Raw genomic sequence first — 27,872 nt, 5'->3', positions numbered from 1 at the left:
AGGTGCTAGGTTAGCTGAACCACCAAATTAACTGAGCCCTAGAAAATAACACTTTCAGTGAGTCTGGCGGTGGCGCAGTGGGTTAAGCGCACGTGGGACCGGCATAAGAATCCCGGTTTGAGCCCCCGGCTCCCCACCTGCAGGGGAGTTGCTTCACAGGCAGTGAAGCAGGTCTGCAGGTGTCTGTCTTTCTCTCCCCTCTCTCTCTGTCTTCCCCTCCTCTCTCCATGTCTCTCTGTCCTATCCAACAACAAAGCAACGTCAACAATGGCAATAATAACAGCAACGAGGCTGCAACAACAAGGGCAACAAAAAGGGGAAAAAAATGGCCTCCAGGAGCGGTGGATTCATGGTGCAGGCACCGAGCCCAGCAATAACCCTGGAGGAAAAAAAAAAAAAAAAGAAAATAACACTTTCAGTGTCATTGCTCAGTACCCTTCCCTGAAATGGAACCCAAAGACAGACTTTCCCTCAGACCCCCTCTTCCTCCTCCTCCTTTGTATTAAATATCACTTGAGAGAGTTGGGCGGTAGTGCTGTGGGTTAAGCGCAGGTGGCACAAAGCGCAAGGACCATCGTAAGGATCCCTGTTCTAGCCCCGGCTTACCACCTGCAGGGGAGTTGCTTCACAGGCAGTGAAGCAGGTCTGCAGGTGTCTACCTTTCTCTCCCCCTCTCTGTCTTCCCCTCCTCTCTCCATTTCTCTCTGTCCTATCCAACAACGACGATATTAATAACAACAACAATAACTACAACAACAATAAAACAACAGCAAAAAGGGCAGCAAAAAGGAAATAAATAAATATTTAAAATAAATAAATATCACTCGATATAATCAGCGACCCTTCTCAGCCCTGGCAGGGAGGCAGAATGAACCATTTCAAAATCAGGGGAGAAAAACATCTCTGTGACTTCCTCTTTCATTCCTCTCCAAAGAAGTGAACAAACCATTGAAAGTGTTAATGTGCTCATCAGGGGCAGCCTTGCCAGCAGAGCTCCTCAGCCACTGTTTGCTTTGATGCCCTTGGGGCCCCGCCCTCTCTCCCCCTGTCCTGCAGCTTCCAAATCCCCCAGGGCCATAACATTAACCTCTCTGGTGGCCTTCCCTGAGCCTTGAACACTGGAGAGGCTGAAGCTGTTATCAATGCAGCACCTTCAGGAAAGTCTGAATGGACAAGGGGAGAAGAATCAGCACTTCAGGGAAAGTCAGCAGCAGGCATGCTTCTCAAAGGAAAGGCTGTTTCCAATGGGCCTTTGGTGATCTTGCCTTGAGGGAAAGCCTGGGCACAGTGCACTGTTTGTGGAGGGGAAACATAGCACCTTTATACAGAGTTGGGGTTGGGGGACATGAAGAGGGCTGAGATTTACAGAAATAAGAGCAATTTTTATTTTAAAGGAAAGCTCCTTCACCTGCAGGTGCAGAAGCTGTGAGGGCTTCTCCTCACTGAAGCTGAGGAACCTGGCTCCTGAAAGTGGGGGCTTCAGTAAGATTCCATTCTCTGGGACCACCTCTGGTCTTCAGTGCATAGATGGGAGACACAGAGAGGGGATCAGGACTTCACTTGGGAGAGTAGGCTGGCTTCTCAGAGACAGAATTATCATCTAGAGTATGTGAAATATCATGGGCTCTCAGAGAACAAACCTTGAAGTAATCTCTGGACTCCCTCTTCTTGGGGGCTCTGGGTCTCAGTCTCCCCTGTGTTTCCCTTGTGCTTCACACAAAGAAAGAGAGCTTGACAGAGGGAAGCCAGTTAATGTGTTCACCCAGAATACTTAGGATTGCCTCTGTGTGTGTGTGTGTGTGTGTGTGTGTGTGTGTGTGTGTGTGTGTGTGTGTGTATGTGTGTGTTACCAGAGCCTTGCCTAGCTCTGTCTTATGGTGGTACAGGAGATTGAACCTGGGATGTTGGAGCTTCAATCACGAGAAGTTCTTTGCATAACCTTTATACTATCTTCCCTGCCCAGATGTGTTATTACAACTTGTCAAGCCGGGTTTGGAGTCAGACCATTCAGGTTCTAGTATTAACACAAATTGTACAATCTTAGATGGGCTACTGAAACTTTTGGTGCTATCCTTTCATGCTTCTTGGGAACAAGGCTATTTCATTTGGTTGTCATGAAGATAAAATGAGGAAAACACCTATATTTTAGCTAGAATTTGTTTGCTCATTGCTGGTGCTTTGCTGCTCCAAGCTGATTTATTTTTCCCCAGAGAGATAGAGAAAGACAGAGATAAGGACAGGAGAATGGGCTGGGGGAGATACCACATCATTGAAGCTTCCTTAAATGTGGTCGGTGCTGGGCTTGAACCTGTGTCATGTACATGGCAAAACAAGCACACTATTCTAGTGAGTTACTTGGCTGGTTCTTAGTCAGAATTCTTGCAACAAAATAGATAACCCATGGCCCCATGGCCAATGCAGTCATGGAGCAAACATAGTAGAAAGAGTATTATGCTGGGGGCAGAGCAGTGTTGCACCTGATAGAGCACACATGTTACCATGTGTGAGGACCTGGATTCAAGCCTCTGTTCCTCTGCAGAAGAGAGCTTCACAATTGATGAAGTTGTGCAGCAGGTGTCTTTCTGTCACTGTTTCTCTTCCCCTATATTTTCCTACTTCTCTCTGTCTCCAGAAAATATGAAAGGGGGGGGGGAATAAAGGTCACCGGGAGTAGTAGAGCTGTGTGCAGGTACAATCCCCTGTGATAACCCTGGTAGAAACAAACAGTACCATGGCACAGCTGGAGATGGAGGTTGAGGAAACTCATCAGGGACCAAGGAAGGTTGAATCTTCATGGCCTTGAATGCTAGTTAGATGTTGCTGTTGCTGAGAAGGAATCATTTCCCCATGGATTCAAAGCCCCCTGAGAAGGAATCATTTCCCCATGGATTCAAAGTCACCTCAGAAGCATCAAACATTAGACACCAGGCTTTGGTAAAGGGAAATTGGACTCAAGTAGCATGGAGACCCAGATGCTGAACCCCCACTCAATGGGATATGACTGCTAAGACTCAACATGTGTAAAATACTCCCTTGCAAAGAGCAGACACTCACTAGGAGCTAGCTGTCATGATGATTCACTTTTACACTCTATGAAATGATCATGGGTATACCTGCCTAAAAGAAGGTCAATTTATCAAAGATCAAATGCCTTAGCATGTGATAACACATGCTTCACATACACATTAATTATCAGGATGAGCATCATCTCCATAAAAGAATTTCATGGATGAATGAAACTATTTAAGTCTGATGTTCTTCCTCATACATCATTAGTAAGAAATCGATATAAGAGAGCAAATCAGCCAAGTTTCCTCTCCTTGGCTTACTTTTCCACCGAGCTCTTGATACCTCGTGTTCCACCTCTGCTTTACAGGGGAGAGAACATTTATTAAAAGCTGGGTTTTCTCTGAAAATAAAAAACAGTGAAAATTTGTACATCTAGCTCAGAAAAGCAGCATTTATTCCTTTTTACTTTAGTTTCTCAGTCTCAGAAAAATGTGTCAGGAGAGAACATTTCCTTGAAAAACAAGTGTCAGTGATGGCACTTTGCAGAAGACTTCAGAAATATTGAATTGTGTTCATAGTCTCCTTTGGTTTGGGATGAGAGCAAAAGATTGCATGAAAATTTTAGGGGTTTTGTGTACTTCCTCAACTATTAAAAAACCAACTGTTTCAGTTAGAGATCAAGATGCGGAGGTGAATAGATGAGTCCCTTGTGGCTTTTCCTTTTTTCTCTTAAATGGTGATTTTCTTAAAGATTTATTTATTTATTTTAACACTTTATTTTGTTGTATAGACATAAGATAAATCAAAAGAGAAGAGACAGAGAGGCCTTCAGGACTACTTCACTGCTCATGATTTTTTGTCCCTGTAAAATGGGGAACTGGAGTCTTGAGCCAGGATCCTTGTGCATGGTGATGTGTGCTCTCAACTGGGTGTGCCACCACCTGGCCCCTTAAGTGACGTTTTTTTATTTTATTTTTATTATTGGAGAGAGACAGAGAGAAATTGAGAGGGGAGGGGGAGGTAGAGAGGGAGGGAGACAGAGAGACACCTGCAGCTCTACTTCATCACTTGTGAAGCTTTCCCACTGCAGGTGGAGACCTTGTGCATTGTAATATGTGCACATATCCACCTGGCCCTGGTGGTGCTTTTTTTTTTTTTCTTTATTCCCTTTTGTTACCCTTGTTTTATTGTTGTAGTTATTGATGTCTTCGTTGTTGGACAGGACAGAGAGAAATGGAGAGAGGAGGGGAAGACAGAGAGGGGGAGAGAAAGATAGACACCTGCAGACCTGCTTCACTGCTTGTGAAGCGACTCCCCTGCAGGTAGGGAGCCTGGGGCTCTAACTTGGAACCTTACTCTAGTCCTTGCGCTTGGTTCCACGTGCGCTTAACCTGCTGTGCTGCTGCTGGGCTCCCTTGGTGGTGCTTTTTTATCTTTATTTTATTTGATAGGACAGAGAGAATTTGTGAGAGAAGGAGGAGACTGAGAGGGAAAGAGAAAGACAGACACCTTCAGCACTCATTCACCACTCATGAAGCTTTGACCCTGTAGTTGGGGACAGGGAGCTGGAACCCAGGTCCTTGATCATGGTAACATGTTCATTCAACTGGGTATGCTATCACCTGGCCCCTAGATGGTGTTTTTAGAGACCAGTTTTGCAAAGTGCCATAGCTAAACATTTCCACAGTAACCTATATTTTGTGTTATGTGTATTCCTTTAACAGCTGTGGGATCCTTTGTAAGATCCTTTGTAAGGGCAGGGGATATGGACATTTTGTTTGTACACTGAGACACAGTTAGAAGTTAGTACTTGAACTTTGAGCAGGGTGACCTGGTTGAGGCTTCAGCCTTGCTATTTTCTTGCTACGTAACTTTTACAGGAGGCTTTAGCGCTCTCTCTCATCTGTAATTTTCTCATTTGTAATTTTGGGTGTAATAAGATTGGGGGTAATTTCATTTAATTGTAGGGGGGCTGGCCCTGGGTCTGAGAGAGAGGCTAAGGACCTGTCCTCCTGTGATTATTGATCTGGTCTGTTCACAGTTATTATTTTGGAAAAATCATGAAGTTTCCATGGGCCAGGTATTTGTTCATTTCAAAGACATGAGGTAGACAGTATGCAGAAACAGATTTTAAAGGGCAAATAACTCTTGTATAACCAACCTCACAAGGGCCATGGGAGAATGGCCTCTCTTTGAGCTCTCTTCCTTACTTTATCCTCAGTCCTAGTCTCATATGGACTCAACCTTTCTTTGGTCTTTAAGATTATCTGCCTTTTCTATTGAACTTTGATTTTCCAGGTGTGGCTACCTTTCTAAAGCCCCTTCCACAGTAAATGGTGTTCACTGGTGCTCTTTTAAAAGCCCCCGCCCCCCATAGGGGAAGCAGTGACAAAAAAAAAAAAATCCAAATGGCCATAGTCTCAGATAGTCCCAGTCAACTGGGTTTCAGTGACTCAAGTCCTCATGTTCCCTCTTAATCTAGCTACTCAAGGACCAGGAAGGCTAGATGACAGACACAATGCCAGCTAACTGCCTAGGCTACAACAAAGGTTGCAATAGATGCTAGAGAGAGCTGCGTCCTCAAGACCTTGTCATAGGCTGAGCCGAAAAGCATCTGATTTGCAATGAATGGATCTTCCCACTCCAAAGATGGAACACTTTAAATGGTTCAAGACTAGCTAAGCTGTTAATATCATTAGCACATGGCTGATCCAGGCTTCACAAATGTGAGAGGCTCTGGATTTAGGATGCATGTTGGAAGCAGAACAATAGAAAACCGAAGAAAGTCATTGTGTAACACTCAGGTCTAGAGACTGACTTGGATGAATTTAAAAAAGCTGACTTTGAGAACATTTTCCAATTGGGCAGGAGTTTGTTTATACTGCTCCCTCTAAAGCCAGCAATTCTAGTTTTTAAAACAATAGTTTATTCATTTATTTATTTTAATGTCAGAGAGACAGAAACACACACACACACACACTCACACACTCACACAGTCACACACTCACACAGAAAAGTACTGCTCATCTCTGGCTTATGGTGTTACTGGAGATTGAATCTGGGACCCTAGAGCCTCAGGCATGAAGGTCTTTTTAGCATAGCCATTATGCTGTCTCCCCAGCCCAACTCTAGTGGTTTTGAATGACCTGAAATGCTTTTGTTCACATGGGAAGAGGGTGTTTGCCTGCAGGCAGGAACATAGAGAAATAGAGGACAAAGAGATCCAGCAGAGGCAGTGGATGGGTGCCCTGGCAGCTGCCCCACAGTGAGGTGGTGTTGGGTGGTCAGCACTGGTGTTCTAGACATGTACAATGAGAGAAAGGACTCTTCAAGTCATGCACAATCCCCTTTAACAGTGCTGCCACCATGGTAAGACCCTAGTTAAAGTTTTGTAATTAAATCTGCTTGATTTTGAAGAAATAGGCTACAACTCTGTTCTCTGCTAGTGAGCCCAGGTCCCTGTGTTTGGATCCAGACTTGGGTTCCATGTAGAACCTTCCCCAGGAGTCCTTTGAAAAATTTTCACTGAAATCAAGGCTGCTCTGAAGAGGGCTAGACAGATGGGCAGGGACCTTAGTTACACAATAGTTGCAAAACAGAGTTGTAGGAAGTTGATTGACTGTGAGACATAGTTGCTGTTCCATGAATCCAGTGGTCTGCTCACCTGTCTTCATAAGCATCAGAGCTCAAGGTGCATTCCTTTTTTTATGTCACCACCAGGGCTTCATTCTTCCATGGTGAGGTTTTTAAAAAAATTTTATTTGTTATTAACAGGTTACAAGATTATAAGATTACAGTGCATAATTTCACACCATACCCATCACTAAAGTTCTGTATTACCACCCTCTGACCTCCCAAAGATAACCACTATAGTTTTCACAAGTCTTAGAAAATTTGCTTGAGTGGTCTGGGAGATGGTGCAGTGGATCAAACATTGAACTTTCAAGCATGAAGTCCTGACTTCAGTCCCTGGAAGCACATGTACCAGAGTGATGACTGGTTCATTCTCTCTTCCTATCTTTCTCATTAATAAATAAAAAAATTAAAAATAATTTTAAAAAGAAGTTGCAAAATAAGAAAACACAAAGTAGATCTTAGATTGGGTTTGGTGTGTTGTACCAAAGTAAAAGACTCTGGGGTTGGGGGAGGTGGTTCAGGTCCTTGAACTACCAAAGTTCTGTGCCCCACTCTCCCAAATGATAACCACTGTAGTTGACACAAAGTCTTAGACACTGTTTATCTGCTTATCTGGAGAGAAACACATGAGTTTTACTTATGAGTGGAACCATTTGATAGTTGATTTTCACCTCTACTTACTTTACTAAGTATAATTGCCTCCAGTTGTATCCACTTTCCCCAAAGGATAGGATATCACCTTTTTGATTTCAGAGATAGTCCATTGACTTTATTTTATATCCCACCTCTTTTTTGTTCAGTCACCTTCGAGTAGACTTTTAGGCTGCTTCTCCTTTTTGGCTATTGTGAATAATGCATCCATGCTGAGTTTTTAAGCTAGAAAAAAAGAGACAGAGGGGTAAAAGGAAAGACACCATAGCTCCAAAGCTTTTCCCACTGAGGTGGGGCCTGGCTCTATCCTGCTGCATGTATGTGACAAAACCTCAGGTGAGCTATCTTATTGTTTGAAATATTCCATCAATTCAGTCAGCTAAGCATCTGGGCCGCTCATTCTCCTCTCTACTTGTTGTTACGATTCTAACCATCACTTGCTAGGTTAAATAAGATTCTCCCACAGCTAGTTCTGTTCCAGCATTTCCCACTATTTTCTTTGCACAGTAGCCACAGGAAGATGTGTTGGGCCTTTTAATATCATCCCTGGAAGGAAAGTTTACTAACCTATGTTTACTATGCAATCTAACAGCTGGGAATGTGCTCTAGAAAAGTCTTTCAGGGGAGTGGGAGAAGATAGCAGTAAGTTGGCACCATTAATGAGGGATCCTTCATGAAATAAACCTCCAAGAAGAAACCACAATATTGACCACAGTGAGCTAAACCACAGACCACAGACCAAGAATAGACAGGTGACTACTTCCTGAGTACAGTGGCTCTACCCTTTGGGGCCAGGGAGGAGGAAGATGTGCTCAGTTGTGCAGGATTCACCTGGGCTTTTGCTTGTGCCAGACACTGTTCTTTGAAACCCAGAGCCTGTTTACACCTGGGATTCAGATTTCTCATGGAAACAGCTGTTCATATATAGCAGGAAAGAATACAAGAACGTTTCCTTCCTTACCCACCTTGCATGGTTTCATTCTGTTTTTAATCATTTTTTAATTTGTGATTAATAGTTGATGACAAGATTGTAAGATTATAGTGTATAAGTTCCACACCACATCCACCACAAAAGTTCTATGTTTCCACCCTCCCAAAGACAACCACCATAGTTCTCACAAAGTCTTAGAGACAGTTGGGTTATTATTATCTTTTGAAAGTTTGTGTGTATCAGTTCTCTAGATTTCACATGAGTGAAACCATCAAGTAGTTGTCTTTCATCTCTTACTTCACCAAGCACAGTCACCTTCTATTGTGAGGCAGTATGCCAGCAATCATAAGAAGTCCAGCACAATGCTTGGCTGATGTCAGCCTTGGCGACAGAACATACATTGATCTGCACAAGTGCACAATGGACTTCGGGTGTATCCAGTCTGTGCAAATGTACAAAGCATTGTGGATGGACTGAACAGACTCAAAAGCACAGCCAGCTAGAAGTCCACTCTCCTTGGCTGCTGCTTCTTCTCCTGGTCAGACGCATCTCAGCTGAGGTGCTCGAGGTGTCTGTCACAGCTGCAGCTCCTGGGAACTGAACATGTATCATGCTGTTAGCTGGTAAACTCTAAGACTTCTCTACATCTATGAGTGACCTATACCTCAGCTGATAATAATTGTTTATCTCATGGGACTGAACTTTTGATATTTTGAACTTTTTTGGACTTTATGGACCTAGTGCACTCTTCACCCCTGATGATAATTGTTTATTTTGTAATACCTAGATACTTGCCTTTTAGCCTTGTATCACCCTAATAAAGCCTTAAATTGTTTAAATCCATTACCAGAGCCCTGCAGTCAATCCTTTCCATGCCACAGCCAAAATCCCTTTTAATTTTTAGTTACAACAACCTCCAGTTTCATCTATTTTATCCCAGAGGACACAATATTATCCTTTTTTGATTGCAGAGTAATATTCTATGGAGTATACATCCCATAACTTCTTGAGCCAGTCATCTATTAATGGACATTTAGGCTGCTTCAACTCTTTGGCTATTGTGAATATTGCAGCTTTGAATGGAAGGGTGCCTATATCCTCTTAAATTAGTATTTGCATATCCTTGGGATAAATGCCCAAGAGTAGTATTGCGGGGTCACAAAATATTATCATTTTTATTTGTTGAAGAATTCTCCATAGTATTCCAAAGGGGCTGCCCTGGTTCCTGCATCCAGGGGAGGAGGCAGCCAGAGGAGATAGTGTGAAACCTCAGATCATTTTTCCTTTGTCTTGAACTCGTCTTATCTCTGTGTTCTTCTCATCATTATGAAGACTGATGGACAGAGAATACTGTTGCAAGTATTTGCATATGCCATGTCAACACACTGTATATTCCCTGGAAAAGTGTTTCTCTGATACTCTGGACATAATGAAAGTGGTCTTTATCTGTTGTCATCTGGGGCTCTGATTTAGTGTCTTACACAATGAGATCTGGTTTGATCCAGGATTTATTTCCCAGCAGGATTGCTCAATGAATCACTTTATTATCATTCTGTTCCTTTTGTGCCTTCATCATGGAAATGCTGCTCTGCTCCTCACAGCCCCCGCTGTGAGGGTGTTCCTGGGCCTAGTTTCCAGGTCTGTTTTAACAGCAAAGAAGATATAGGGGCAAAAAATCCTGGGACACTGGTTGCTTTCAAACAAACTGAACATCTAAGCATATTTGACAGTGAAGTATGAACTCCACTATGCTTCGTCATGAACACCTGCTTCCACGTTGAAATACTGGTCACCCCATCAGGCCTGTGGCTTCCTGGGACGCTTTTCCCTCTGTCGTAAGAGCTTGTGCACCAGGCATTCTTCTCCAATGAGACAGGGGGCATTGTTAAGACTTTGACAGTGGTTCACAAGCACCTGCTCACCCTCCTACACCGTACATGCAGGCACAAGTAAAGTTTTCAGCAAGCACAGGTCTATTTCCCAATTGCTTTGACAGGTAAAAACTGGCAGAGATTCCTGGCACAACCGGCGCCCTAATTGTCCTTCTAGCTGATACCTGTTTTGAGTTGTTGCTCCAAGTGGATTTATTGTAAAGCCCTCCTATGATCATCCAACTATGAAGCGTTCCAGTGGGCTGGCTTTTAAAGCTTGGTGGTTGCACAGACCATAGAGAATGAATCAGAGAGTCAGAGTCGGGGGAAATGCTGTGTGTCTGCCGCTGACTTCTCAAGCACCTTGGGCCGAACAGGTGCATGCAGAGTTGACTCTTAACTCTCAGGAGACAGAGCCTCAGGACCTGCAAGCTGCAGCCTGCTTGAGCTCTTCAGGAGTGAGGTGTAAAATTCCAAAGGTTTGGGTTCAGTTCAGATAAGCACTCACATGTTTAGAGTTTCCGTGGAAACCTGTTTGAAATGTTTCACGCACCCAGGGAGGCTGAACTGGACCTCTTTCAGGAACTCTGTTTCTCTAGAGGGTTCTTTCTTTCTTTCTTTCTTTCTTTCTTTCTTTCTTTCTTTCTTTCTTTCTGTCCTTTCTTCCTTTTCTTCCTGTTTAGAGTAGACTGGAATAGCCTTTCCATATCTGATCCAAGGCTGGAAAAATCATGAAACAGACTTCCCACTTGATTTTGTAAAATTTATATTTATTTATTTTGGAGAGAAAAAGAGAGAGAGAGAGAGAGAAAGAGAGAAAGAAATTGAGAGGGGAGTGGGAGATAGGGAGAAAGAGAAATACCTGCTGTACTGCTTCACCTCCACCTGCCGCCCCTGGCCAGTAAGGAGCAGGGGCTTGAACCTGCATCTTTGTGCATAGTAATGCGTGCACTCAATTGGGTGTGCCACTATCTGGCCGTCTTATCATTTTCTGTTATTCTGTGTTGAGAGGTTGTGCCCACATGACGGTTTTATACAGAGGCAGAGTAAGAGTCAGGCGTGGATACTTGATTCCTGTTTGGTGACAGAAGCCTGCAGAGGTTGTGCTGGGAGTGGGTTCTTATTTTATGCTGGTAGCTTTGCCTACAAACAGCCATCCACCTCTCAGTGCTTATTTGCATTTTAAGTCAAGGGAAGAGTGGCACAACTGTATACATAGTGCCCCTAAATCTGTGCCAGAAGCCTTGGTTTCTAGGAGCTGATGTTTGCTGTGCTGACAAGGGAGTGAATCTGAGTCAATTTCTTAGAGATTCAGTACAAGCAGGCAGCACAGAGAATCTTCCACTTGCACTTCATTTACCATGTCCTGGGCTCCTAGCATTTATTTATTAATTGCTACTATGGTTGTTTCTGGAGCTCCGTACCTGCATGATAAATCCACTGCTCCTGGTGGCCATTTTTTAAAAATTTTTATTTGATAGAACAGAGAGAAAAATGATAAGGGAGGGAGAGACAGAGAAGAAGAGAGACAACACTACAGAGCAGGGTGGATGCTTCAGGGGGCTACTAGGATTCTTGGCACTTTTTTAAAAAAATTGCAACCAGGTTTATCTTTGCTGCTTTGTACCTGCAATTCTCTACTATTCCCAGCTGCCACTTTGGCCTTTCTTTCTTCTTTCTTTCTTTCTTTCTTTCTTTCTTTCTTTCTTTCTTTCTGTCTTTCTTTCTTTCATGAGAGACTGAGGGAAAGGGAGAAGCAGAAAGTAGGAGAAACATGGGCATCTGGTTGAGTGCATTTATTATCATTCACAAAGACCTGGGTTCAAGCCCCTGGTTCCTATGTGCAGGGGTGGAGGCTTAACAAGTAGTGAAATAGTGCTGCAGGTGTTTTTTTTCTCTCTTTTTCTACTGTTTCCTTCTATTTAAGTTTCTCTCTGTCTATAAAATAAATATTTGAAAAATAAAAGAAGTACCTCATATTGAGAATACAACACTTGAAAGAGAGATTGAGAGAGAGGTGAGAGGAGACATTACAACACAGCTTTACCATCCAGGGAGCACCTCCTCTGTGATAGCCATGATCTTCCCACACGGTGCTGAGGACTGAATCCAGAGCCATGTCCTGGGCTCCTAGTATTTATTTATTTGTTTGTTTGTTTGTTTATTTATTGTCACTTTGGTTATTTCTGGAGCTAGGTGTCTGCATGAAAAATCTACCACTCCTGGTGCCCCCCCCTTTTCTCCCAATTTTGATTTGATAGGAAAGAAAGAAATTGAGAGGGAGAGAGGGAGGGATAGAGAAGGAGAGAGGCAAAGAGTCATCTCGAGTACTTGCTTCACAGCCCCTGAAGCTTCTCTCCTGGGTCCTTAAGCATGGTGATGTGTGTGCTTGATTGTACTGCCCAGAAGCTCCCAGTACTCCTTTTTGATAGGGTATCAAAATACATTGAAAAGGGATTTCTAGGTGCAGTCATGTTGGATACACCCATGAAGCCCCCTCCTCCCAGTCTGTCCCAGAGTGGGTAGGGGGCCCTCATGAGCGAGACACTTTTGGAGGAGCCTCCTTAAGGGCGGTGTTGAATGATTTGGTTCAGGAGGTGCAGTCTGCAGTTGGAAGGTGGCCTCTTCAAGGCAGCACTGCACTGTAGCCAAGGGTGGGGAGGCTCTGCCCATGTCTTTCTTGGCACAGGAGAAGCCTGCTCTGTCTGACATGCCAGCTAGACTGTCTGGGGTGGGGATTTGGGGACAGGAAGGAGACCTGAGGAGGGGGTGAACCTTTAGGAGTTCAGCCGGCCTGAGTCTGTGGGGCTGCCTGCCTGCTGCCTGGACTCAGAGACCAGCACTTCTTGCAGGCCTGGGTCCTGTGACCTAGGAGAGGTCAGCCTGAGGGGCCACTGCTAACTGCTGAGAGGCAGTGCTGAGATGCCTAAAACCAAATGATATGGGGCATTTGGAAGCATTTGAAGCCAAGAGATCAAAGCTTGTGGGTTTAATTACCCTGCCCTACCTAATCAACCACCTCCTGTCTGCTCCATCTCCCTGCTGGCTGGCAGTTATTGATGGGCTGTGCCTTCTGGCCTGGCCAGGCCTTCAATGAGAGTTCCTGATAATATGCAGTGGGGTTGAGACAGAATGGCTCAGGAGGACAGGGAGACACTGGTGGAGGGAAAGAGGCATGTGACAGAGCACCTGATGTGGGACAAGTGCCTCTTTAAAAATTTCTTTTCTTTTTAAAATTTTATTAGTGATTTAATATTGATTTACAAAATTATAAATGTCATAGGAGTATAATTCCACACCATTCCCACCACCAGAGTTTTGTGTCTCCATTCCATCCAATGGAAACTGTAGTAGTTTTCCCAAGGTCACAGATATGGGTTGACTATTATTTCTATAACTAGCTATATTTACATATATATATATATATTTTTTTTCTATGTTCCTGCCTTCTCTTAGCTTCTAAGTTACACCTGCATCTATTACTACTTCCAAATGTTCTTGCCTTTTGCCTCTTCAGGTCATCTTCTCCTAACACTTATCCCCCTTTGAGAGTAAGGGCCAAAATTCTTTTTGGGGTGCAGAAGGTGGGAGTTCTGGATTATGTAATCATTTCTCCACTGGGTATGGGCATTAGCAAGTCTACACATACTCCCAGTCTGTTTCTATCTTTCACTAGTGTTGTAGGACTCTGGAGAGGTGAAGTTCCAGGATACCTTGGTGAGGTCTTCTGCCCAGGGAAGTCAGGATGGAATCATAGTAGCATCTGCAACTTGATGGCTGAAAGGCAATCAGATAATAAAGCAGGACAAAATGTTTAATAAACAGAGACCAAAAAGTAGGAATAGAGCAAACGAGAATGGGAATCTTAGGGTGGGAAGAATCTAGGAAGTCTATTTTAGGTTTGTTCCTAGGGGCACATGACTTTAGTATGTGCTTTGTGAGCAAACCACCACCTTTCTGCAGAATTCTGAGACACAAAATGGATGCCATGGGTGCTATCTGGCATGCAAACCTGAATGGCAAACTACCTGCCTTCCAGAATGTTCTTTTACTATTGTTGACTGGGCAGAGGACAGGTGGGGTGAGTTACAGGGACCTGAAGTTGGGATTCTGGGTGACAGTGATCAGTGTTGGCATTTGGGGGCCATAAAGAGTGCTTATCCTTGCTCTGACATTGGACTCAGGGAATTAGTCTGAATTTTCTGAATTTACCTACACTATGAAGGGGTGACCAAGCCAGAGCACAGAAAATGCTCCTGGGAGAAATCCTTGCCAAGAGTCTTTATATGACCTGAACACAGCACAGCATTCATTCAACCCCCAGGAGAGGGAGGTGTGAGGAAACCATAAGGAAGACCAGGAGATAGCTCACTAGGTAAAGCACACATTTTACTATGCATGAGGACCTGGGTTCAAGCCTCTGGCCACCAAGTAGAAGTATCACACAAACAGGGAGCTTCCTAAGCAGTGAAGTGGTGCTGTGATGACTTTCCTCTTCTTCTCTGTCTCTCCCTCACCCTCTCTGCCTTTCAACATCTGGCTGGAAAAAAATTACTGGGAGTAGTGGAATTGTTCAGGCATGAAGCTCACAGTGGCAAGAAAAAAAGGGAAAAATATCATAGAATCATTTTGTTTGATTCATTCCTTAAGCCTTTTGCTGAATAAAACACATCCACGAGATGAATCTTTTCAAAACTTATTTATTTCAAAACAGATACAGAGAAGGTAGAGAGACCATGAAAAAGATCACATCATCAAAGCTTCCTCCAATGCAGCAGGGACTGAATTTGAACCTGGATCACATACATGGTCACAAAATCAGAGATAGTTTTCACGCTTGAGGAGATGATGCTTAGTGAAGGAAGTAAGGTGAGGACAGATAGCTACAAGATGACTTTGCTTGGAAGGGGGATAAGGATTGTTGAAACATATGAACATACAAAACCAAACTAAAACAAAAAAGCCAAAAACCAATACAAACAAAAACAGTAGCCAAACTGGTTTCATTTTTCTGCTTCTCAAGTCCCTCCCTTAGGAGATACATTCTAGTCACCCCCAATTCAAAGCTCTTCTAGGGGAACCCCTTTTAAGGGATTTAACTTAAGTAGTGGCTCTTTGGTTTCCTTTTACTTCACTCAGGATGCCTAATATCTCAAAGCTTCCCCCCTGTCCTACTCTCATACTATCATCATCATCATCATCATCATCATGAACCTGGGACTCCTCAAACATGTGATTTCACTGCTCCTGGTTACTTTTTTCCCACTGACATAGTGAGAGAGACCCAGGGAGTGGGAATCACCATAACACTGGAACTTCCTCCATTGTGTTGGCACTTCCCATGTGGTGCTGGTGTTGAAATGGGTCCTACATCTGACAATCCCACACACTAACCAGTAACTCTCTGGTCCCATAGGGGGCAGTGTATTCTTACGTCTTAGGTATTTGCAATCCAAATGCCAAATTTATTTTTAAAATGTCTAATTAGTTGGTGTATTGTTCCAAAGTAAAAGACTCTAAGGTGGGGGTGAGAGGTGGTTTCATGTCCTGGAGCATTATGGCAGAGGAGGACCTAGTGGGGGTTGAAAACTGAGAAATGTTACACATGTAGAAACTCTTGTATTTTATTGTTGAGTGCAAACCATTAATCCTCCAATAAAGAAATTAAAAAAATAAGAGTTCCGGGGGAGCCAGGTGGTAGCGCAGTTGGTTAAGTGCACGTGGCACAAAGGATGGGCATAAGGATCCCGGTTTGAGCCCTGGCTCCCCATCTGCAGGGGGAGTCACTTCACAGGTGGTGAAGCAGATCTGCAGGTGTCTATCTTTCTCTCCCTCTCTCTGTCTTCCCCTCCTCTCTCCATTTCTCTCTGTCCTATCCAACAACGATGATATCAATGACAACTACAACAAAGGCAACAAAAGAAAATTAAAAAAAAAAGAGTTCCAATAGCACAGCTATATACAAGATACTGGGTACTGTACAGCAAACCCTAACAAAAGGACTTTTCAAAGTTAACCCAATTACCAAATAATGTGATGATAACATTAACTATCCATTGTCTTTTGGAACCCTAAGACAGCAGGAACCTCACATCTCCACTATAGAGCCCATACTTCCCCCAGTCCTGGAACCCTTGGATAGGGCCCACTTTCCCGTATGCCTCTCCCAATTCATATCAAATAATATTGCATCTGCCCATCACAACCTAACCAACGCAACGATTGCCACCTCAACATGCTTCACTTCAGACTGTGTCCAGAGACTTCACGTGTGGAATGACAACCCTTCAGCTTCATTATTCGGGTGAGACCTTTCCTTTCATAGTATACTCTAATTTCATCTCAGGTGGTTCACTTTCTAACAAAGTCCCAAAACCTAGATATACACCATTTTCTGTGAGAGAGAGCATATGTTCACACGTATCTATAAACTATTGCAAAATATATACCTGAAAGCAGAAGTACACTAGAGTTTGCAGTGAGTACCTCCCTAACACTTCCTTTCCACTATTCCAAGCTTTGGGTCCATGATTGCTCAACAATTTGTTTGGCTTCATATGTTAACTCTCTTTTCAGTCACCAGGTTCCAGATGCCATCAGGATGCTGGCCAGGCTTCCCTGGATTGAAGACCCCACCAATATGTCCTGGAGCTCAGCTTCCCCAGAGACACACCCTACTAGGGAAAGAGAGAGGCAGACTGGGAGTATGGACTGACTAGTCAAAGCCCATGTTCAGCGGGGAAGCAATTACAGAAGCCAGACCTTCTACCTTCTGTAACCCACGATGACCCTGGGTCCATGCTCCCAGAGGGCTAGAGAATGGGAAAGCTATCAGGGGAGGGGGTGGGATATGGAGATTGGGTGGTGGGAATTATGTGGAGTTGTACCCCTCCTACCCTATGGTTTTGTTAATTAATCCTTTCTTAAATAAAAAAAAAGGTTGAAATACAATTACCAGAAGGTTTTATTCATATGTTGAATATAGAAAATTTGAAATGCATGAACTAACAAAATAAATAAAAATTAAAAAATGACAGTTTTTAATGGAGATTGGGGATGCAGAACCCTGGTTTTGGGAACAGTGTGGAATTGTACCCTTGTTATCTTTGTGAACCAATATTAAATCATTAATGAAAATGAAAAGAAAATTAATTATTGTGATCCCAGAGGTGGCGCAGTAAAGCATTGGATTCTCAAGCATGAGGTCCCGAGTTCAATCCCCAGCAGCACATGTACCAGAGTGATGTCTGGTTCTTTCTCTCTCTTCCTATCTTTCTCATTAATAAATAAATAAATTCTAAAAAAATAAAATTAATTATTAATTAATAAGGGTTGGAAAGAGAGAGCCAGAGCATCACTCTGGTACATGCCATACCAGGGATTGATCCTGGGACCTCATGCCTGAGAATTCAATGCTTTACCCACTGTGGAATCTTCTGGATTGCCCTGTTTGTTTTAGATATTTGAACTACCTTTAACTACTGCTGACTTTTTTTTTTCTGGGGTTTGGGTTCCCAGAAGAAGACATGGCTTGCTCACACTTCAGAAATATCTGAGCCAAGAAAGTGGGAGTCCATTCAGGGCACCTTCAGTTAAAAGCACTGGTACTGTCTAGCTTCCCTTCCCTTCCAAGAAGCTTGGGGAGGTCAACTGCAGCAAGTTGGGGCATTGGTGCGATAGGTATGAGAGAAATCCCTGCATTTTTGTCTCTTGGCTTCCTCTTTAGTGCTTGGCCAGACTCATACCCTGTTTGGGGGAGTACACATTATATTCTGGGTGCTTTTTTTAAAAGATAGAGATGGGGGGGGAGAGAGAGAGAGATTGAATACTCCACCACCACTCTGAAGCTTCTTTCAGTGAATTGGGGGGGGGGTCTAGGCTTGAACCTGGGTTACGCACATAGCAAAGCATCGCACTATCCAAGTGAGATATTTTATACACCCTCTAGTTGCCTCTTAACCTGTGCATTCTCAGATGCAGAGTGTCTGGATAAACACACAAACCCAAACCTTGCTCCTTGCCCATTAATTATCAAAGGGCTCTTGTCGGCAGTGATAGGCGGGCAGCCTAGAGAGATGATAAGGCACTCTAGCTTGTTTCCTTAAACTTTCCTTACTTTCCTTGGTGGGTTTACTGCTAAAACAGAAAGGGGGTTTACTTCTCTCATCTGGGGTGTATAGCACACAGGCGTTTGGTGTTTATTATTGATGGGTTTTTCTCAGTTGCACTGTACAGACATGTGAGGATAATTTACTCCAAGGGGACTGGCTTCACACAGCTCACAATACATCACTCCAAGTACTTATTCGATTGTAAGGAATTTCCCTCCATTCAATAGTAAAATGACTATTGCACAATTTGCGGGCTCTAGCACTAGTCCTTGATTCTTGAACTAGTGCCATAAGACCTTGGCACTGAGAAAACTCCCTTCCACGTGGGGATAGAGTATTTATTAAGGGGACCTGGCAGCAGCACAGCAAATTAAGTACACATGGTGTTGAGCACAAGGACCAGTGTAAGGATCCTGGCTTGAGCCCCCAGCTGCCCCAACTGCAGGGGGGGGGGGTCAATTCACAAACGGTGAAGCAGGATTGCGTGTATCTATCTTTCTTTTCCCCTTTCTGTTTTCCCCTCCTCTCTCAATTTCTTTCTGTCCTATCCAACAACAACAACAGCAGCAGCAATAACAACAAAGACAACAAAATAGGGAAAGAAAAATAAAAAAGGCTGCCAGGAGCAGTGGATTTGTATTCAGGCACTGAGCCCCAATGATAAACCTGGAGGCAAAAAAGAAAAAAAGAATATTTTTTGAGGGGTTCTGGTGGTGGTGCACCCAGTAGAGTGTACATGCTAGTACGCCCAAGCCCTCAATTTAAACCCTTGATCTCTGCCTGTAAGGGATGCTTCATGAGCAGTAGAACAGTCAAGCAGGTGTCTCCCTCTCTCTATTGCCTCTCGCTCTCTTTTGAAAAGAAAGGGAAAAAAAGTGACTGTCAAGAGATGTGGAGTCCTATAGGCACCAAGCTCCAGTGATACCCCTGGTAGAAAAACAACCATAAAAACAGCTTTATTGAGACTTATTGCTTGCTGACCACATAAAGCAGTAGGTGGTGTGGGTCCTAGTCAAATCTGATATTGAATTTGAGTCCAGTCACAGCACATTCTCTTAGTTTAGTCCAAATGAACAAACATTTGAATGTGTTAGTTGAATTAGAAAGTCAAAGAGACCTCCATAAAGCCACAGTATTTCTCTTATCCAGAGAATATTACTTTTTTCTTTTTTACAACTTACTAGTCATATGATCTGTGTTTTTTTTTTTTTTTAGTTTTCAAACATTATCCGTTATACTTTTTTTTTGCAAAAGGCTTGTGTACAATGCCTTCTCTCATCTCCGAGCTATCAGCATCTCAAAATGCTCAGAGGTGGTACTGGGCAGGGGTACACCTGCTAGAGGGCATATATTACTATATGCAAAACCCCTGCCCTGCCCTCACCTGCAATGGGAGATGTCCAGCAGGGGTGAAGCCATACTGTGAGTCCCTGTCATTCTGTCTCGCTCTTTCTAGCTCCCCTCCCCCTTTTAATTTCTTTCTATCTCTATATAAGAAACAAAGAAGGGGGAAAAAAAGAAAGAAAGAGATAAAAATAATGACTTCCAGGAGTACTGCATTCATCATGTAGACAACTAGGCACAGCAATAATCCTGGTGGAAATTTAAAAGAAAATGTCCAGAGAAATGTCTGCACCAGAACTTGTGCAGCAGTATCACTGTATTTTAGAGACAGAGTGGCCCCTCTACTGTTCCCATATTCTTGAAAACATGTGGTATCTGTGTGCATAAGTCACTTTGAAAAATGTTGTAATTCAATTTAGCAGTGTTGGTTTTGTTTGCCTTGACCAGACACAATGAGCATTTCCTGAGGTCCCGAGTAAAATTGGAGGATATTTCTTCTTCATCTTATTCTCATAATATGTCAGACTCAGGCACAAAGGAGAATATGCTGTAGTGCAACATTTGGGACACAAGAAACCCTGGGAGACATTATTCAGCCCTCAGCATCTAAAGGCTCCAGATTTTAAATCTGCATATTAATTTCACATGGTTTGGAGCCAGATTGATGTGGACTTGAATCCCACTATGGCCACATCCTACTCATATCACTAATCATGTTCCTCCCCTATTCTAGCTTCCCCTTTGGTAACTTCAGGCAAGTGGATACTTGGAGATAACAGGAAGTTGGATCAGGCTGATATATATTAGATGGGGTAGAGATAGAGGTAGAGGTAGAAGTAGAGATAGAGATAGAGATAGAGACAACAGTACCAGTAGGGGCCAGGTTCAGTCCTGGGTCATGCATATGGCAAAGCAGCACACTATCCAAGCAAACCATTTCATGGATCAGGCCCTATTACTGACAGGGCTTATTAAAGAATGTGTGTTTTATGATGAAGCATCAGAATTAAAGGAAGACTCAATCAATTTAGTCTGGTTGTCTAAAATATGAAATCAAAGCTGGCTCGCAATGAAAGAACTGGTAGTGCTGCACCTGATTTAACGAAGAGAAAGAGATCCAGAGTCTTTGAGAGTAGAATGTTTGATTGGATTGTCAATGAAGACATACTTTGCCACTCTGGGAGGGTCTACTGGGATGCCTTTCATAACTATGAAAAATCAAAATTTTTATGTTATCTAATTTTATTTTCTCTCCCTTTTTATTAGAGGTTTAACAGAGTTTTTACAAAATTATAAGATTTCATGATTTTACAAAATTATAAGATTTTATGAGTCTCTAATAAGATCTCACCCATATAAGGGTAAGTCACCACACCCTCTATCAAAGTTCTGTGCCATCCACCCCACTTCACCCCTCCATTGCAACCACCATAATTCTCACAAAATCCAAGAGACAATTTGGTTCTTTTTTTTCCCCCTTTGTTTGAAAGTTCATTTGCTTTAATCATCTGTATTCCACGGGCTGCATTGGATCGACCTTCCTGTGGTGCATCCCATGAGTACCCATTCATTGGGGAAACTGACGATCCTTCCTAGCCGACTGAATCCACATGGATCCCAGTCACTTTCAAAGCCAGCAACAAGCAGCTCCTGACAGCTTTCAAGCTGTTGGTCCTGCTCTTCGAGTCCTCCAACTTAATGTTGAGGGGCTGTCCTTTGCCAAATGCATTCTTATTGGTCAGTTGGCGATACAGCATCAGGCAGATGCTATTTGCCTACAAGAAACACATATAGCAGTCGATGAAGCTGCTCGATTCACCGTCAGTGGATTCGATTTAATATGCTATAATCTCCATCCTAAACACGGCCGAGCCATCTACACTAAATCGTATCTTGCGGACGTTTACCATACGGCCTCTTCGACTTTCTACGACTCCATTACTATTGGAACTATTCAGCTTGTCAACATATATAAGCCTCCCAGTGCCTCATGGGATAATGAGGTCCTGCCTAGCCTGAATCACCCAGCCGTTTATGTTGGAGACTTTAATAGTCATCACCAAGACTGGGGATATTCCTCCACTCGTGCTGACGGCTCTATCTTAGCCGACTGGGCTTCAGCGAATGACCTCTCCCAATTATACGATCCCAAACAGCCAGGCTCTTTTCTTTTCTTTTTTTTTTTTTTTCCAAAGCCATCAACTAAAAGAACATATTTTCATAGCTAGATATGAATGCATCCTTTGTGAATCTGCTTTATTATTCTGCTTTGAAAAGTAAAGGAAATAACACGTCTTCTAAATGTTAGATAAAGCCTCATCAGGGTAAGAGCTGTGTCATCTATTATCTGATAATCATGTTTCGTATTGCATGTGGTGGATCATTGCACTTGTTCTTTTGATATTAGAATGAGGGCTGAACTAGGGAAAGATAGGAACAGGCTGGATGTATGGATTGACCTGCCAACCCCCTTGTCCACTAGGGAAAAAAATGGGGGCTGAAAGGAAGGTTCTCAGAGCATCTGCTTCCTGACCTTCCTGTAGATACTTTCCATTTATTGGGCTTGGACTCATTCTTTTTTTTTTTTGTAATATTTTATTTTATTTGATTGATTGATTGATGAGGAAGATAGGAGGAGAGAAAAGAACCAGACATCACTCTGGCACATGTGCTTCCGGGGACTGAACTCAGGACCTCATGCTTGAGAGTCCAACACTTTATTCACTGCACCACCTCCCAGACCACCTTGGACTCACTCTTTATTTAACCTTTTTGTTATAAAATAAGTGTTTGTAGAAAAAACTTTAAACTGTATATGAGGTAAGAAAATACAGCAATATGGACATCCTCAGGAGATCTCTGCTCCAGCCTGATGAGGTATGAGCATTACTCATTTTACACGGTGTATAACCTGAGACATTTAAAAATGTGCCAGCCAACACACATGGCTAAGAAGACTGAGTTCAAAGCCAGGTGCGTCCAGTTCTGAACATGAGCTTTCTCTGTTACCTACCTACCCTATCCTCTCTCTCTCTTAACATATGGCTTTAGAAACGATGATGTTAATTTTGATATTTTCTAAAATTCATTTTTAGTTTTATAATATGAATGTGTGGTAGTTATGGTAATCTTTTTTTTTAATAATTTATTTCTTTATTGGGGAATTAATGTTTTACATTCAATAGTAAATACAATAGCTTGTACATGCATAACATTCCCCAGATTCCCATTTAACCCCCACTATGTCATTCATCATCTTTCATGGACCTGTATTATCCCCACCCACCCACCCACCCCAGTCTTTTACTTTGGTGTAATACTCCAATTCCATTTCAGGTTCGACTTGTATTTTCTTTTCTAATCTTGTTTTTCAACTTCGGCCTGAGAGTGAGATCATCCCATATTCATCCTTCTGTTTCTGACTTATTTCACTCAACATGATGTTTTCAAGGGCCATCCAAGGTCAGCTGAAAACAGTGAAGTCACCATTTTTTACAGCTGAGTAGTATTCCATTGTGTATATAGACCACAACTTGCTCAGCCACTCATCTGTTGTTGGACACCTGGGTTGCTTCCAGGTTTTGGCTATTACAAATTGTGCTGCCAAGAACATATGTGTACACAGATCTTTTTGGATGGATGTGTTGGGTTCCTTAGGATATATCCTTAGGAGGGGAATTGTAGGGTCATAGGGTAGGTCCATTTCTAGCCTTCTGAGAGTTCTCCAGACTGTTCTCCACAGAGGTTGGACCAATTTACATTCCCACCAGCAGTGCAGGAGGGTTCCTTTGACCCCACACCCTATCCAGCATTTGCTGCTGTTACCTTTTCTGATGTATGACATTCTCACAGGAGTGAAGTGATATCTCAATGTTGTCTTGATTTGCATTCCTCTGATAATCAGCCAGGCTCTTTTCACAGTGCTAGATGGAATACTCGTCACCCGACCTGTGCTGGATTAGCACAGTCAACGGCCAAGCCTTTCCCACTACGAGACAAGTTCTCAAGATCTTCCCACACAGTCATCACCGCCCAGCTATCATCCACATTGGTCTCCAGCTCCCACTGATTCTGTGCTCAGAGAAACTAAGATGGAACTTTCGGAAAGCAAACTGGTGTCTTTTCAGTGATCTTACCAACAAATCTATTCCTGCAATTCCAATTAACTCTATCCCCTCTGAAGATTCCTACAGGCGCTTCCGCCAAGACATCTTCAAAGCAGCTTCCCAAGCCATTCCTCGTGGGAGACGTGCTAACTATACGCCTTGTCTTGATGCTGAATGCGAGCAACTACTAAAGCAGTATGATGAGTCGGGCGACCCAGATGTGGCTGACCATCTCATTGCCTCCCTGGATGCAGCACGCCAAGCCTGCTGGCAACAACTCACGGAAAGTCTGAACTTCACCCACTCAAGTAGGAAGGCCTGGAAGCTTCTTCACAGACTGGGTGCCGGGAGCCAACCCCCTCCCGTCTCCCATCCTCCAGTATCTCCAAACTCAGTGGCCAGTCACCTAACTCAAGTTGGACGTGCTAAGATCGACCCAGTCTGGAAAAGAGAAATTTCCCATGAGTGGTCATCCTACTTCCGTTTATCTTGTCCATCTCCAAAACTCTCTCCCTTTACACTGTCTGAACTGGAAGACGCTTTGAAGAGGGTTAAACCGGGAACAGCTGCTGGCTATGATAACATCACCCCAGAACTCATTCTTAACCTGGGTCCCGCAGCAAAGAAGTGGCTCACTTCATTCCTGTCCCACATCTTGGAATCTGAGTCTATGCCCAAAGTTTGACGTCGTGCGAAGATTATAGCGGTTTTGAAACCAAAGAAAGACCCAACACTGGCCGCCAGCTATAGACCAATTTCTCTCCTCTCCATGTGTTACAAACTCCTTGAGAGGCTGCTTCTGTCACGTATTTCTCATCTTACAGAGAAATTCCTATCACCCACCCAAGCTGGTTTCCGCCCAGGAAGATCTACCTGCGAACAAGCCCTGGCCCTCTCAACTTACATAGAAAATGGATTCCAGAAGAATTTAAAGACGGGTGCTGTCTTTGTTGATCTCACAGCAGCCTATGACACGGTCTGGCACCGTGGTCTCCTAGTCAAGATCTCAAGATGCCTGCCTCCATGGGTGGCCAACACTATATCGTTTCTTCTCCAAAACAGAAGATTCCGGGTGCATCTGGGTGACAAGTCTAGCAGATGGAGACTTGTCTCAAGTGGCCTCCCCCAGGGCTCTGTTCTGGCTCCTACGCTATTTAATATTTACATCAATGACCTCCCAGAAACTTCTTCAAGGAAGTTCATCTACGCCGATGACATCTGCTGTGCAACTCAGGCATCCAAGTTCGACATCCTGGAGGAAACACTCACGAAAGACATGTCTCTGATATCTGATTACTGTAAAAAATGGCGGCTAATCAATCCCTAGCACTGCAAAAAACGGTATCATCTGTTTTCCATCTACACCATGCCTCAGCCTCATGTGAGCTTAATGTGCAGCTTGGCGATATGAGAATCCGGCATGAAGCCCAGCCAGTCTATCTTGGTGTTACTCTCGATCCCACCCTGTCATTTCACGAACATCTCATAAAAACTACAGCAAAGGTGGGCGCGAGGAATAACATCATTGCAAGACTGGCCAGCTCCTCATGGGGCGCGAGCGCTTCCACACTACGATCATCATCTCTGGCATTATGCTATTCCACTGCAGAATACTGTGCCCCAGTATGGTTCCATAGCCCCCATGTCCACTTGGTCGATTCCAAATTATATTCCTCCATTGAGGATAATTTCTGGAACCATCCGTTCCACCCTGGTTCCATGGCTGCCAGTTCTTAGCAACATCGCCCCGCCAGATATTCGTCGGGATGCGGCATCATCCAAGTTCATTTCCCACGTCTACGCTCGACCGGACCTGCCAATATACCCGGATATCTTCGCCCACCCTGTCCAACGCTTCGTCATCCAATCTGGTCTCCTACGCCTACACTGAACTTCTCTGTTCCAGACTCTTGGAAACAGAGTTGGCAGTCAGCTGAGGTAAAGAACAAACACCTCATCACAGACCCCTGTAAGCGTCAACCCGGCTTTGACCTAGCACGTTATGATTGGGCCCTCCTCAATCGCTATCGAACAGGCCATGGCCGGTGCGCCGCTATGTTCCATCGCTGGGGAGCCAGAGACTACCCGAACTGCCCCTGAGGCTACAGAAAGACTATGACCCACATAGTCAAAGACTGCCACCTCTCCAGATTCAAAGGAGGTCTCGAAACTTTACATCATGCTCAACCTGACGCTGTTGACTGGCTATGGAAGAAGGGCAAATGCTAGAAGAAGAAGATTCCACACATGAGTAAAACCATCCAGTAGTTGTCTTTCACCTCTTTATTTATTTCACTTAGCATAATCACCTCCAGTTCCATTCATTTCATCCCAAAGGATAGTATCTGTTCATTCTTTTGGTTGCAGAGTAGTGTTCCATTGAATTAATGATCCATAACTTCTTTATCCAGTCATCTGTCATTGGACATTTTGGTTGCATCCATATTTTGGTTACTGTTGAGGAGTATATTTATGTGGGGAGTTCAGTCCTTTTGAATATATCCATGTCTTTCCTTCTCTGTAGGTCAGACCTGACTTTGGGACCAACAGGGGAAACCCAGGTGAAGGGTAGGAATTGGTTCCTTGGTGACAGAGATCAACCAGAGATTTTCAACTGCCAAGGACAAAGTAGCTGTGGTTACCATAATGGAAAAATGAATTAGAGCAGCATACAATAGTCCAACTTTGCAAAGTTGGACATACAATAGTCCAACTTTGATCTTGATAGATAATTACATTGTACTCCAGGGTGACTTTTTTCAGCTAGAAAGTAAGAAATAGAGAGACAGAGTAAAAGACACAATAGGTTAAAAGGACATTGGAGCTCCAGTTCAGGATGGTAGAGAAAGAGTTCCATTGCTAAAGAGTGTGATGCATTGACAGTCATCATAGCAAGATAAGAAACTATGTGGCAAAGACTGACTTACAGATCATTATTCCCTTAATAAAATGATTTTAACAATCACCCACTGTATCTTGTATGTTTGCATAATGATAATGAGCAGTTTGAAAAAGATAATCTTAGTTTTGAAACTAAAGACAGTAGCATCAAGAAAAGTACCATCACTTAAGAACAATCAGAAAAAAAAAAATGACAACCAGCAAGCTGGAAAACTTGTATATTGGAAATGTATATCAGTTACTTTTGAGAATGGATAAAGAAAATGTGGTACTGACATATAGCAGAAGAATATTATTTAGCCTTAAAAAGGAAGGCAATCCTGATACAAGCCTCAGAGTGGATAAAGTTGGAAGGCACTAGGCTGAGTGAAGGAAAGCAGGCACAAAGCACAGGTATGATATGTTTTCACTTACATGAACTACCTGGGCCAGGAAAACTCAGAGACAGAAAAGATAGTTTCTTGCAGCTGGAGTGAAGGGCCATTGCCTATTAGACTCAGAGAATGGGAAGATGAAAAAGTCCTGGATAATGATGATGGTGAGGCATGGCACAAAGATGAGAAGCTACATAATGGCATAGAACTGAACACTTGGGCAGGGTCTTATCCTCACCACAGCTTACTTCAGTTAAAAAGAAATCAAGGAGAGACACAGAATCAATGTGAACACCAGGCTCCTTGAGTTCTGTTCTGCCCTTGACCATTGTTGGAATTTGGTCCAAGTGTAAGGGATGACACATGTGCATGGCAGGAGGCCACTGGGACTTCTGGGAGCCACTGGTTCCTTCTAAATAAAGCAGATTCACTCAAGGAGAAAAAAATGAGCTGCAATTGCAGAAAATTTTCCTGAACACACGATTATTGTATTAAGTTCCCCTGAACCATAAGCTCTGATTACATGAGCTTTTGCCCAACTCTGGAACTCTATCTTGTGGTCTGAGGGGAAATTTTTGTTAAAATGTTAAGGATTTATATTGTGTTTAGGAAGAAAAGAAAAAAAAGGTCAGCTTAAAATAAAAAATTAAAACAAACATACAAAAATGGTTCCAAGTCTCTTAGCAGAGAGCTATCCTGACACCCTCAGAGAATCTAGGCAGAAATTGCCAAAATGGAAGAAGCCACTCCTTCATTTTGTGGGGCTCCATTTTAGTCCACATGGCTTTGAAGTTGTGAGGTGGGTGTGGTTTATAAGTAGGGAAACCAAATTGCAGCAGCCCGTCAGCATGAATGATTTCTTCCCCTTTGTAATGATAATGTCAGACCTGTTATTATACTTGGCTGTGTGGGGGAATTGGAAGTCTTGCTCCAAAGGG

At 43.3% G+C, this 27,872-nt stretch overlaps 2 long non-coding RNA genes across 2 annotated transcripts in view; both read left to right on the top strand.

The window, feature by feature from the left end:
- LOC132540492 (uncharacterized) overlaps nucleotides 1–16,887 on the top strand; it is a 313,599-nt gene extending 296,712 nt beyond the window's left edge. Inside the window, exon 3 of the long non-coding RNA XR_009551699.1 lies at nucleotides 16,682–16,887. This is a non-coding gene — a long non-coding RNA (uncharacterized LOC132540492). The remainder of the gene's footprint in view (nucleotides 1–16,681) is intronic.
- LOC132540493 (uncharacterized) overlaps nucleotides 1–27,872 on the top strand; it is a 1,042,170-nt gene that overhangs the window by 604,635 nt on the left and 409,663 nt on the right. The window lies entirely within an intron of this gene.

This window comes from Erinaceus europaeus, chromosome 1 (genome assembly GCF_950295315.1).
Source record: "Erinaceus europaeus chromosome 1, mEriEur2.1, whole genome shotgun sequence".
Taxonomy (NCBI): Eukaryota; Metazoa; Chordata; class Mammalia; order Eulipotyphla; family Erinaceidae; genus Erinaceus; species Erinaceus europaeus.
This window is presented reverse-complemented; position numbering and strand designations above follow the sequence as displayed.